The sequence below is a fragment of the Ambystoma mexicanum genome, chromosome 7q (assembly GCF_040938575.1).
Source record: "Ambystoma mexicanum isolate Mex_15411 chromosome 7q, UKY_AmexF1_1, whole genome shotgun sequence".
Lineage (NCBI taxonomy): Eukaryota > Metazoa > Chordata > Amphibia > Caudata > Ambystomatidae > Ambystoma > Ambystoma mexicanum.
In genome coordinates, this window is record NC_090941.1 from 892453276 (window position 1) to 892468075 (window position 14800).

A 14800-nucleotide genomic window follows, 5' to 3' on the forward strand; every position below is an offset into this window, starting at 1 on the left:
AGTTGCATTGGGGCCATTGACTGTACCCATGTGGAATTGGTGGTCCCACATCACAATGAAGTTGTCTACCGAAACAGGAAGCAATTCCACTCCATCAATGTCCAAATGGTATGTGACGCCAACAAGATAATCACACATTGTTGTGCCCGTTTCCCCGGATCAATCAACCCATGATTCCATGGTCCTGCGGAACTCAACCATCCCACGCTACATGGAGCGACAAGCCGGACAACGTTCATGGCTACTTGGTGAGTAGCAGTGCAAGCACATGGCAGTGTGAAGGGGGGGAGAGATACATACTCCAACTGGGTGTAGCTTGTCGTCCGTCTGACAAATGGACATACACATGTAGGCCCATGCCCATCTAGGAAGGTCGCAATCTACCTGAGATGAACCCACATGCAAGTATAAGCTACACAACATAGAGAAAAATCTAGGCCTAGAAACATTAAGCAACCATCCACATCCACATTGCACAACATTCAACACCACAAAATACACAAATCTCCTACATGCCGTCCAGACAGTCATACAGAATCAGCGCTGCACAACCACAATAATGCAATGTGCCCTTGAGTTCATGCAAAGGGATCACCCCTACCCATGACATTGTACCATGCACCCATAGCACCACTGAAGTGACGCCTCTCAGCATGGCAACATAAATGTATGAATGGCACTACACTAGCAGTGTGGTAACAATTCTGCCTGGGCCCAAGGACATGCAAGACCTGGCCTCACCCAGGACATGTCAATTACTTTAGGAGGCATTAATGGGGCATGTTCACTTGCATGGTCGAGCTCAACTTTGCACATTGCAGTCACACAGACCGTCTACATGCATGCTGCCAATTGTGGACTACAATCACAATGCAAAGTCAAATTGTGTGATATGAACAGGCCGCTCTTGAGGTGAACATTAACCAGACCCCATTCGTCCCCCCATACAGGTGATGCCCCTGAAGAGGTGGCTGCTTACCCCTTTACGGAACCCACAGAACAGGCACGAAGAGGACTACAATTGTGCACATACCCGTACCCGTGTCGTGATCGAGCAGACTTTTGGCCATTTGAAGACACAGTTTAGGTGCATTAGCAGGTCTGGTGGCACTCTCTTGTATGGCCATGAGAAGGTGGCCAAGATCACCATGGCATGTGTCATGCTGCACAATATGTGTATCAGACGGAATGTGCCACTGCCCCTGGACGTAGAAATAGAAGCACCTGATGAGGATGATGGTGGTGATGAGGACGGAGTTGACGGGGATGCAGGTCATGCAAGATGGGATGGCCAGGAGGGACGTGCTGTGAGACAGCATCTGATCAACCAAATATTCTGAGTTACAATTTTTCTTTTTGTGGGAATGGATATGGGCAGTTATGCACTGTGTCTGATTGGAAGCGCACAATGGACCCTGTCACCAATAAAACACACATAAACAATGAAGAAGTCCAATCCTGTGTATGGATCAAACACCAGTGTATTGAGAAATGTGAAGATGTAAAAGTGCATGTCCCCAAACATCCCACCACCCTTCCACCAACCCCCCACAACAGTGCAAAAACACCCTTACCCCCTCCCCCCACAACAGTCCAAAAACACCCTTCCCACCCCACAACAGTCCAAAAACCCCCTTCCCCCCACCCCCCACAACAGTCCAAAAACACTCTTCCCCCACCCCCTACAACAGTCCAAAAACACCCTTCCCCCCACCCCTCACAACAGTCCAAAAACAACCTTCCCCCACCGCCCACAACAGTTCCTCATGTGTCTGCCACAATGTTTTCGTCCAGCCATACACGCGGAAGCTTGACCATGCACTCCCTATTCGCCATTGCCACCATCAGCATTGGGAGGCTACCTAGACGTGCGCCTGGTGGTGCGTGAGGAGCGGCGGAGGGGGCATGTCTGCCTCAAACTGGCGGATGAGGAAGTGGCTGACTGTCCAGGTGGTGGTGGTGGTGGGAACTGGTGGTCCATTGCGTCCGCTATCCATGTGAGGACCTCCCTAAGTCGGACAATCTCCCCACACAGCCTGTCTGTACAGGCCTCCATCCCCTCCCTGGAGTGCCTTGCTGTCTCTGCAATCTCCGCCCTGAGACGGGCAGCCTCCTCCACATGCTGGCCAACCAGCACAGTTATTTCCTGTTGCGCTGGCTGATGCTGGCCAGGTCGAGGGCAGTGTTGCGTTCTGGTGGTGTGGCTGCTGTGCCCTCTGTTGCAACCAGGTCAACAGGTGAAGCCACCGGAGGGCTACTAAAACCTCCCATGTTGTCCTCACCAGTGACACTAGAACCAGGTGTCTGCTGTGGTGATGCCTAAGGCGTTCCAGGGGGGGTTGGGGTGTGCATCTCCATGTGGAAATCGGTCGTATCCTCCACATCGGAGAGTGGTGCAGTGGCTGCCACCTCTCCTGCGGAACTAGTTGCAGCTGAGGGTGGGCCCTCCATGGCTGGGATCGGTGGTGGTGGGTTGAGCTCCGGAGGTGGGGCAGTTGTTGGTGGTGTGGACACTTACATCTTGGCAGTGGCGCTCCACCGATGTTTGCCACTCTGCATGTGGACCCTTCTACCTTTGCCCCTTGATGTCGTTGGGGTGTCCTCTGTGTCCTGTGCCCTTGATGTTTTACTTGCAGGGGGTGCCTCAGATGCAGTGCCAGCATCCTCACTGTCTGTATGTGAGCCTGTGGGGACAAAGAGGGGGATGGCATTGGTTACGGTTATATGTACTTAATGCAGTATATATCAATAATGCAGTTGTGGGCATTTTGACTTCATTGTTAAGGATGCAGGTGATGTGTCAGTTCAGTGGCACATCCATGCATGGTTGTGTGTGGCACTTGTCTCTGGTGATGTGTGCATGTGTGTGTGTTTGGATTTGACACTGACACAGCCAGGGTTGGATGCATATGTGGATGTTTAGCCATTCATGAGTTGATTCTGGCCACACATTTGGGGGGAACAGTAGATTCACATTGCATACTTTCATGTGTACACTCACCTCCATCTGAAGTGGTTGCCACGCCATGCTCCATTGTCCCGACTCCCTCTATGGATTCCACCCAATGAGGTTGGCACAGGTCTCTTCCCGTTCCTTCAATTTTATAGGGGAATCAGATCCATCTGATGTGGCAATGTTGTGGTTTGCTGATGGGATGCTTCTAACCCGTAGTCGGAGATCATCAAACCGCTTTCTGCACTCACGCACATTGCGGGTGGTGGTGCCCACAGCACTGACTTTCAAGGCAACCTCAGCCCAGATTGCCTTCTTTCTGATTAGTGTCTCCCGACGCATGTCGCTGGCAAAGACCACGGCGGCATTGGCAGCAAGGGTCTGGGTGAGCATCATTAGCTCCTCCGTGGTGAATTGTTCCTTCCGCTGCCGGTCGGTAGGTTTTTTTACAGCCTTAGGCATGTCGAGGGTGTCCCTGTGGATTTCCTATTGCAAACTACTCAGAACAGGTCCAGGGGGCAGAGGATGGCAATGGATTGTGTTTTTAAAGATGGCCGCCATTCTCTTTCCCATTCCTGTGCGATGGCACTATTTCCGGTTCCACTATTTAACGGTCACCGCTAATAGCGGTGGCCGCTATTTGCATGTAGCGTGAGGGCGGAGGTGCTATCTGCACTTTCGTCGAAGCCGGTAAGGGACTTTTTGGGGCCTTTAGCGGCATGGCGGTGGGGTCATTACCGGCATGGCGCTATGCTCGTGTCCGCGTACTCATAATGGTACGCTATTAGCGCCCTCTTGCGAGGGCGGACACGTTAATAGCGCCATGCCGGTAATTTGCGATTTTTACCGCACAACGTGTAATGAGGCCCTATGTCAGCTCCGCGGACACACTTCCCTGGGTAATCGGCTTGCGTCATGTCCGTGGACATGCGACGTGTTCACTGATTGGCTGGGATGAAGCGTGAGGTGCGTCGGATTGTTTCGATGCACCCGCCATCTTGGATCCGTGTTTGGTGTCCGCGGACACCGCGGAAAAAAAAATTCAAAAACACAACATTGCGTGGTAAAAACAAATTAAAAAACACAACATTGCACTTGTTAAACTTATCAAAGAATCTTTGGGGAGGTGAGGGGTGATGAGGATGGGATGGGATATGGCTGCAAGAAGCAAAAAACTGGTGTTTTTTTGCCGCGAAAGTCACACAGTAGATTTGGAGGTGTTCCACAATAAAATAGATTGCATTTTGGCATTCAAGGGATGGAGATGTATAATCATGGAATTGTGGACTTGTAAACATAGATTGTTGCTTCTGCAACCCCAACCTTACCTTGTGGTATTACAGAGTAATACTACATTCCGAAATACGTGTTCCTCTATATTGTTTATATTGGTTGCCCAATATTTATTAATATTAAATAGAAGCAATTTCAGGTTATTTTACACTCTTAATTAAAACGCTTGATGTTTGTAAATTGATGTGGTGGTGCTACACCCAGAGCGCAGCAAATAAAGGGCTAATGATGTCTGTGTTAAAATGTAATTAAAATAATAATGGAGTCAGACTGGCACCCCCTAGAGCCTGGGACATCAGGCAGCCACCTGCAGTGCCTGATGCACGTGCATCCGAATAACGGTTCTCATGGATGCGGTGAGGCAAGTTGTTGCAAACTAAGAATGTAAGTTGATTCTGAGTGAGGGTCACCAGCTTTGAATTCTTGCTTGAGAGCTAAGGAAACCCACGCATCGGACACACAGTATAAGGTTCAATTGTTTTTTGACCTTGAGAGAAAGGGACCATTCCGAAAGGAATTGAATGAAAGGAGGTTTGTAATAATGCAAGATATGATAAAGTTATGCATTCCAAAACTGGGCTAAGGAACATGTAAATTCAGTTTATGAAGAATTGTTGGTGCGAACGCAGTGTGCGTTACGGTCTGAGTTACGCCAAGAGAATGGAAATGGTGAATATAATATAAATTTGATTTTTGACGATTGTATACCCGAACGAGCATCAACTTATTATTATCTAACCATTATTTCTGGGTTACATTCTATTTGTTTGTTCTGTGTGGCATATTGCATTGAAACGCAAGTACAACCTTTGTGTGTAGTGGTCTTTCTAACATGCATATGGGGAGTCCAGCATCGAGGTGCATGTAGACCACCACTCGGTTCCCCCATGTTCAACGCTAATATTTCATGAAAATGTCATGTATGAGAGATTCCAAGATGGCCGCCGGCACGGTGAGACTTGCTTAGGTCTCTCTCCACCTGGGCCGCGGCAAGAACCTTAATAAAGAAGACAAAATAGCGTAATTTCACTCTCCAAAACTCACCCGCTTCATGAGCCCGCCGCCCGTTACGCCCGTCAAGCGAGTACAGACCCAACAGCTGCTGTGTGCGGGATAACCAGAGGATCGGGGAAGAGGAGACTCGGCCGCCCCTCCCCCTTCTGAGTGCATCGCGGGTGCTCGCGGAAGGAAAGGAACCCGCGGAGGACGCCGGAGACCGTGACGCCCCCCACGGCCAGCAGAGCTCCGGGGCTGCACCCCGTGTGGCCTGGAGCCCTCGCTCGAGCGGCGGTGCGCGCCTCCCCCCAGGGCCGGCCGAGGAGCGGGGGAACGGAACGGCGCTGGGGAGAGCGGAGCGCCGGGGCCAGACAATGCACGCCATCAGCCGCCAGGAGGTGTTAAGGTGAGCGCCCCCCCGTCCCGGAGGTAGAACTTTGGCAGCCGCTCACAGAGCACGCAGCCCATCCGCGCCAAGGAGGGAGGGGAGGGGGCGGAAAGGGATCTGAGGGGTACCCCCGTTAAATAAGCCATCGGCGGGGAGAAGGGGGTGACAGGCGACAACCAACCAGAACGCCCAAGGCGACCTCACTTTGCCGGGGGGCATCACGGCAGACACCCCCCCACCCCCTCACACAGCAAAGCATCTACCCCCCCAGTGCTAGGGGGCAACAACCAGAAGGAGCACCTGGGAGGACACATAAGGCACCGCCACTGACCCCCCGCCCCGCCCCTCCCTTCATAGTGGAGAAGCGACCCCAGGGAAGACATGTCTAAAACAAAGGGGAGGGGGGCAACGCAAACTCGAACCTACTTCTCGCATGTATATAACTCAATGTCAAGAATAGACTACTTCTGGGTATCGGTGGGCCTCATGGGCAAAGTTCAAGGAATAGAAGCAGGCGCAATTTCTTTGTCAGATCATGCCCCGCTGTGGCTGGATTTGACGACGCCAGGGAAGGGGGGTGGGCTATGGCGCTGGAAGCTCCCTCAGGATATAATTATAGACCCGATAATGGGAGAAGTGATAAGGGGGAAAATTACAGAATATTTCGCACAAAATGACACTGAAGATGTCTCATTGGGCACCGTCTGGGAGGCTTTCAAAGCGGTAATCCGTGGGCATCTCATAGCACTGAAGGCCACCAGAGAAACCCAGAGACGCTCCTGGGAAAAAGAACTCGAAAAGAAAATAATGGACACACAAGAAAAGCTATTATCCCACCCCTCCAGAATCCTCAAGAAGACCCTTAGACAAGTCCAAGGGCAATTGGAAATGCTGCCCACCAAAGAAGCAGAGAAATCTCTCCAATACCTGAAACAACGCCTCTACATAAAAGCCAACAAGGCGGACAGATATCTAGCGAGACTGCTTCGAGAAAAACAAAAAGCAACGACCATCACAAGCATTCGAGACGCACAAGGGGGATCCCTAACACGAACCCAGGACATTGGGAAGGCCTTTCGGGAATTATATCAAAAACTATATGCAACAGATCACCCAACCGAAGACGACCAAGACACATACTTATGATCTCTCCCCATCCCTAAAATCCCAGAAGAAGATAGGATAGCATTAGAGAACCCGATAAGCGAAGAAGAAGTAAAGAAGGCAATAGCTGGACTCCTAAACAACAAAGCACCGACCCCAGACGGCTTCACCGCTCCATTCTACAAAAAATATGCAGACCTACTCATCCCAGTCTTGATGAGACTCTTAAACTCCTTCAAAGAAAGCGGAAATGTGACCCAATCAATGAATGAAGCAAAAGTGTTGGTTTTCCATAAAACAGCGAAAGACCCATCCCTCCCCAGCTCCTACCGCCCAATAGCTTTGATTAACTTGGATGCCAATATATATACTAAAATTCTGGAAAATAGACTGTCCCCACTACTGCCCAATTTAATAAACACCGACCAGTCTGGTTTTATCCCAGGGAGACAAACATACGATAACTTGAGAAGAATATTACATCTAGTGGAAAAAACAGGGGTCACACACTCCCCGGCAGCCCTCCTCTCATTAGATGCCGAAAAGGCTTTTGACAGGGTAGAATGGCCAATACTCTTCAAAACACTAAATTACATGGGATTTGGGGAACAGTATATAAAAATGATAAAAGCTAATTACAATTCCCCAACAATCAGAATAGCCATTAATGGTGAGGTCACAGACTCAGTGAAAATTACAAGGGGTACCAAGCAGGGATGCCCGCTCTCCCCCCTTCTCTATGCCATTTTTCTAGAACCACTCCTAATCAGAATTCGGGAGTCAGCCGGCATTACGGGGATAGTTATGGCGGGTTTACAACATAAAGTAATAGCGTACGCAGACGATATGCTACTGGCCCTAGCAAACCCGGGGAGGACACTAACCACAGCAATTAGAGAATTGGAGACATTCGGGGCGATTTCGGGCCTCAAAATAAATAGGAAAAAATCAGAGATTCTACTCTTGGCAGGTGAAAGAACGGAAATTGAAAGAATAGCAGCAACACTAGATCTAAAAATAGCGGAAAAAGGAATTAGATACCTGGGCATAACCCTGACTCAGAAGATAGATGCACTATACACGATGAACTTTCCCCCAATCCTGGAGCGGGTCAAGAGGGATCTAGAACGATGGAATCCCCTAATGGTCTCATGGTGGGGCAGAATCCAGGCAGTGAAAATGAACATCCTCCCCAGAATGCTATACTTCTTTCAGGCACTGCCAATTAAAGTCCCCAAGTCCTTCTTCAAGGCACTATCCAGAGCGACCCTCACGGCTCCGACAAAGGCAGGGGGAATGTCCCTCCCACATTTCCGCAAATACTACCAGGCCGCTCAATTGTGGGTCCTGCGGGAATGGCTGGGAGACGACCAACAAACAGTTTGGGTGACACAAGATCGGGCGCTAGCCAGATCCCCCTTGGAGGAAACCCTATGGAAATCGAAACTACACAGGCATCCTAATTTCCACATCAGTGAAATCATGAAAACCACCCTCGAAGCCTGGGATGAACAAACACGGAGGGGCGCCATGACCACGGTGCTAGGCCCATTCACGCCTATCCGCCGGAACCCCCAAATCCCTCCTGGAATGGAACAAGGATCCTATGAGAAATGGGAAGCAGCTGGGTGCACAAAAATAGGGGAAATGTTTCAAGATGAAGAAATAATGACATTTAACGAGTGCAAAACACTATTAAATCTAAAAGAATCCGACAGGTACAAATATGAACAGCTCAGGCATTGGCTTGTGACTCCAGATGTCAAAGCGGCGGCCACAAGGGCCCTCACCCCATTTGAAAAATATCTAATCTCCAACTCGGGGTCAAGAAAGCTAGTATCCTCACTATATAGTTTCATCAACACCCAAGAAAAAGAAGTCAAATGGGCCTACATGGTCAAATGGACGAGGACACTGGGGGAGGATATCCATAAACAGCAATGGGTGGACCTCTGGAACACCATTCCAAAAATGACCCGATCAGTCCAAAAAAGAGAAATGTGGCTAAAAATTATCACCCAATGGCACTTTACGCCGGAGAGGCTACACTCCATGTACCCTCGATCAACAAACACATGCTGGAGAGGGTGCAAAGAGGTAGGCACATGGAAGCACATCTGGTGGGACTGCCGGGGGATCAAAGGCTTCTGGTCAGAAGTAAGTCAGAAATGACGAAGATCTTCCCAGACTTGGATCTACTAGGCGAAAGGGTTTGGCTTTGCGGAATGAAAGATCAGACGGACAAGAAATTCAAAAAAGCACAATGGAGAAGCTTCATGGGCCTACTCATTGCTGCATGGGCGACCATAGCTCAAGACTGGAAGAAACAAGAACCACCACTGCTATATGCTTGGTTACAAAAGGTATGGTCGCAACTGACCATGGAAAAGCTCACACACACCATACAGGGATCAAAAGAGGCTTTCACAAAAGAATGGGTAGAGGTTTTGGACTACTTGCAATCAGACTACATGGAGCAATGGTGTCCCCACAACATTAGAATTTCGGATATCTTCAGTTCATAGACATTCCCAAGGAAAAAACAGAGACACTCAGAAGAGCTTCCGGGGAGGGAGGGGGGGGTGCAAGGGGAGTAGGGGAATGTTATTAGTTGTTTTTTCTGTACGGAAAATAATAAAAATATATTTAAAAAAGAAAAATATCATGTATGACCATCTGATATTGTGTACCACTTTCCACGTTGTTTTCTCTCTGTTGAGATTGTTTCATGTCTGTGCTAATCGTTAGTTTAAACTCTATGCCAAAATAATAAGTCAATAGATAAATTGTAATAAAGATTGGCTAGTGAGACACATTTCTGTTATGTTTTCGAAACAGGTACATCCTGCCATTCTGTGATTGTCATAGATTCCAGATGCCAACTGATGGGTTTTTTAACCGGAAGGTGCACATAGTTGTGAACAACTGGATCACAGTGACTCTTTTTTGGGACGATCGCCAAGGGCCCATACGCCCTTACGCTATACTAGCGATTAGGAGCAAAAAAACATCTTTTACGGTGGTCTAGCCCCAAGTTGATGCAGAAGCACTGGAATTCACTGTGCGTCCCAAGTGCTTCTTTTACCGAAAACGAACACCTTGTGTATGCAAAAACAACAACGCATGCCTCACGATAAACATTTTGGATCGCGAGCAAAGAAACAAATTTGCAATTTGATTGAGTATGGCAATAGTCGGATGTTCTCGGAGCGTTTATTGTGAAATAAAAGTACTTTACAAATTGTACAAATTGTTGTTATGTTGTGGTGAGTGTGGCATAGGCCAAAGGCCATGCACCCACCATCCTAGGCCTTCATCACAGCCTCCACAATCTAATGCAGCAATGCAGTTGTTACTGTGCATGCATTTGGAGTTGGTGAGTAGCACACAATGGTTGTGGAGGACATTGTGCACTTGGTGGAACAGCAGAAGTGAGCTGCTAGGCGTACATTACCATATGGTGTACATCATTGCCCCTGTTGCACAATAGGGAGCCACATGTCACCATGGGCCTCATTCCGAGTACGGCGCTAACCAATGGCGCTATTAACGCCTTGGTTGACGCCGTACCCGGACCGGCAGCGCCTTGGTGGATGGCGGAATTACCACCCCATTCCAAGGTTGGCGGGGCGGTAATTCCCCATTCACCAAGGCTCTTCCCCATTCCCAAATGAGCCCCCATAGGGCGCAATGGGAATGGGGAAGATGCAAATGACGGTGACCGTTCATTACGGTCACCGTTATTGGCTTGGAGGCCCCTTTGCGCCCTCGACTTTAACACCTACTCAAAGCAGGCGTTAAGGCCGAGGGCGCAAAGGGAACTCGGAGTATGGCGGTAAGGGATCACCGCCACCGGTCTTGTTACCGGTGGCCGCCATACTCGGAATGAGGCCCCATGTGCGTTTGCTATGGGTAGGCCCTTATAAGACCCTTGCTTGAGGAAGTGTTTTACCACTTTACGCCATGAAAGGAAGTCACCAGCATCAGAAAGTTGCAATATGGGCAATGTACACAGCCACTCACAAACCGTTCTGCACAGGCAACGCAATGTAATTGAGCTATGTATGTAAAGATGTGGCCAGGGTGAAAGTTGGCAGGTGCATTTGCAGATGGGGCCTGCATTACACATGAAATGAGTAGTAAAACATAGGTCGTACTAGGGTGTGCAGTGTGTGGTGAGGACCAGCAGTCAGTGTTGGTAGAGGAATGGCAGAAGGGGAGAACAATGGAGAACACATAAAACTTGTAACCTACACTGCAGTACAGTGTGTTGCGTGTGCTAAACCTGTAGGCCCTTCGATGAATGGGTAGCCACCTTGCACGGCCAAATATGTGCTGTGGGGTGAAATAGGTTTTACAATGTTGACCTCAGTGTGCTGTTTGTGATCATTGCATAAAATGTTGCTTTTATGGTTGTGGGGATTGGTTGCACTTCTTACACTGTGTAGTATATGCCTGGACCTGATGGAGTGACGACTCCTCCAGTGTGTCCTGTGGGAGAAGTGGTGAAGTAGAGGATGCTTACAAGTGCCCAGGGATGACTTGCATGTACCTGGCCACTTGTTCACCTGCATAACTCTGTTATGTTGAGCTGGGTGTGGCCAAGGGCTACAATGGTGGGTGTATGGCAAAAGCCTGTATCCCGTAGGCCAGTCACCGAAGAGGCTAAGCATGTTCCATAGCATGCCATCATAATGCAGACATGCACTTTTAAGTATGCATGTCTCCCATGGTGGTGACATTGAAAAACAAATTGTGCAGGACCTTGTAGAGGTGGTTGAACAGCACAAGTGACCTGATATGCATCCGGTACCATATGATACCCATTGTTGAGGATTTCAATTGGGCGTCACACACTGGACCAGTACACTTGGTCTTGGCCTGGGATGTGGTGCTCAATAGGAATGCTTTTTCTTTAATCTCAATGAATTCAAATTGAGCTGGTACCCGACCCATCTCACACCCCCTTTTACAAATACCCCGGGTCACAATGGACCATGAACCAGGCCGGTTGGTGAAAATACAGTATTTATTTATTTTTGAAATTCACAATAATCACACAAATTTTACTATTGGCCAGCAATCACCAATGGGTGATAATGACAACGGAAATGGAAGCAATGCCCTTAGTTAACCTTCTAGTATAACATCACCAAAGCACAATTGAATAGGAGCACTTTCTGAATTAGGATAAATAGCACCCAAGTTAAGGTTTCCCCTGCAATGTTCCCTCAACCCACAGATAATCGAATGGAGTGAAAGAAGCAGCAGGTAGTCAGGGATAAGAGGCAGCAAACATAATCAAAATCTGACCTTCCCTCACAAAATAAGAGGCAAAAATCTTGGGATTAGGAACAGTCAACCGGGTTCTGTACTCCAGGGCTCGGATCAGCAGGCGGCGGAGGACTCTCCTGGCGGAACAACAACTGGGCCTGTCTGGTCACTGGAAAATCAGGACAGCTGGCTGGCAGGGTTGCAGTGGGCGTGCAGTTAGTGGCCAAACAGCCAGGCTCGTCTCAGGATGCTATCCCAAAAGAATACCACAGCTTTTCCCTTTGGTTATTGGGATTTTTAGTAGGATTTCTGGGTTGACACCTTGCTGAGATGGTCAGCAATGCTTTGGCCTTCCATTGGAATCTGGAATCAGCTAGGCTGTGGCCCTGCAGTGGAGTCTGGAATCAGTTATGCTCTGGCTATGCAGTGGAGTCTGGAATCAGCTATGCTTTGGCTTTGCAGTGGGATCTGGAATCTGGCAAGATGAATGTAGAAGATCAGAAATGCAGGCGCAGGAAATTCAGGAAAGGGTGTGAGTAGAGTTCTGTCAGCGACCATTTTTATAGAGCATGGTGACATCATAGAATTATATGGTAGGGCAGGCTTAGCTTAGCACACCTCTAAACAACTGGATTGGTCAGGGGTGATAGTTACCGCTTTTCTCTCAGCTGGTTCGGTTTCAATGGCATGATGTCAGATTTATGATGTGAGTTTTACAATGTCCAGAACCTACCACAGTTGCTTTAGCTAAAATACAGTTTTTACATTTATATATTGGGGCCTTTTAACAAATTACATAAGCAGGTTACATATTTTATGCAGAAGATGCCGGTCCAACTCTCCAGTTTGTGAGACATTGTTTCGCCCTTCTAATAATTTTTAGTCATTTTTAGTGTGAAATATTCGGCCTAAAATTCTATAACTTTATACATGTGTATGGATTATCATTAGGCATATCAGTATTGATTTTCAAATTGGCATCAGGAACACTTTCCATGTGATACCCAATTCTCTGTGATTTCTGTTCCCAAGGTGGCAGCGAAGGCTACAACATCTTAAGTTAAAAACCACAACATTGCATTAAAACTGTTAACTTTTTACGTTCCTGCAAATATCTGTTGCAAAAATAACCGTCTTAAATGTTTCTTAATAAAATAGTCTTTTGAAACAAATGGGCATCCTTTGTCTTTCACTGGAACCATTTTTTTTCTCTTCAGCTACCACCAACTGTCAATTCAGCCCAGTGTGGGGAGGGTGTTTCCCAGTTTGATTAAATGTTAATGGGTGCTTCCACTTCACAGGTTGGTGTCCCAGAAGTTCCATTTTAAGAGGCCTCAGCCCAGACAAAAGTCTGCCAAGGTAGCAATTAGCACTTGTGTGTTCTAGCGTCTACTGTGAGGGTTGTTCTGTTGCTGGCAACCCCCAAGCAGAAACCTTTTTGGGGCTGATTTCCCCCATGTAGCCAATGAAAATGAATTCCTTATTTTATTAATTTGTATTATAAATCAGAATAAAGCCTGCTGAATAAGATCTCCCATGTATGTTTTACCTCACAAATCCCCCTCATATTGCTAGATAAGGGCAGGGCCTTATCCAACATACACTTTTAACAGATATTTTTCTTTATTTGCAAAAGTACATTTAAACATGTGGTGACTGATGACATTTTCCTTGCAAATTCGATTTTTCTCTTCCCTCTGAATTCCCACATTGTTTTGTAGCCAGAGTTAGTTTTTTATATGCAGCAATTTGTTTAAATACAGATGCACTTTGATATTTTGTAGCCCCAAAAGTAAAGCGTTTCCTGTGTAGCTGAAGTAAAGCTTCTTTTGATTTCTTTGGATCTGCACAACAGCCTGTCATTCAGGAGCACTGCTCTTGTCTGTTGGAGCACAGTGTGAATGTGAATGAGCATGGCACATACTCATTAATAAAGTAGTGTGATGAGGAACAGAGGAAAAAGAGCATCAGAGCGGCATGATTTTTAAATGTAAATATTTCCCTTTTTCAAATGGGAACTTTTGGCTTGCACTCCCCTTCTTTTGTACATGTAAGAACACACTGGCAGGCTTTCTCAGTGTGCCCCCTTTTTCCCTCCTGCCCAATATGTGCTTGACAAGATGGTGCAGCCATCTTTTTTGTAGTTGCAAAATGCAGTTTTGTCGTGAGGCAGTGGTGCTCACAGGAGCCAGCATAGCCATTTTGCTGCTTCTGCTGAAGTGCAGCTTGGTCATGGAAGGGAGTACAGCTGAATGGGTAAATATAACCCAGACCATTATGCCACCACCTTGGACATTAGGGAGCCACATGGCGCTATTTGCGGTTGCCATGAATTGCCTTTTGCACCACCCATCATATGTTACGTTTGTGGATTGTGTTATGTGGGAAATGTTCCCTTTCATGAGGCCATTATGTTGTGCTGGGTGTAGCTAAGGCCCAAGGGCCGTAGGCCTCTGGTCATGCACCCAAGAGCCTATCCCTTGATGACAGCCAGCACACCATACTGCAGCCATGTAGAGTTGCCTCTGTTTCTCTCCGAGGATGGTGACCTTTGAATAATGGGTGCAGAGAGCATTTTACACTTGGTGGAACAACCAAAGTGAGGTGCTATGTGTTTGCAAGTACATGGTGTAGGTAATTGCATGTGTTGCACATTAGGGTGTAATTTGCCCACAGCCAGAGGTCGGGAGGTGTTTTATAAACAGAAGCATGTGTGCCTTTATGTGCAGTGCCGGGATGTTCAGCACTGACTATGACAGCACTATAGACCCAACTCCTTATCCTGTTTTACA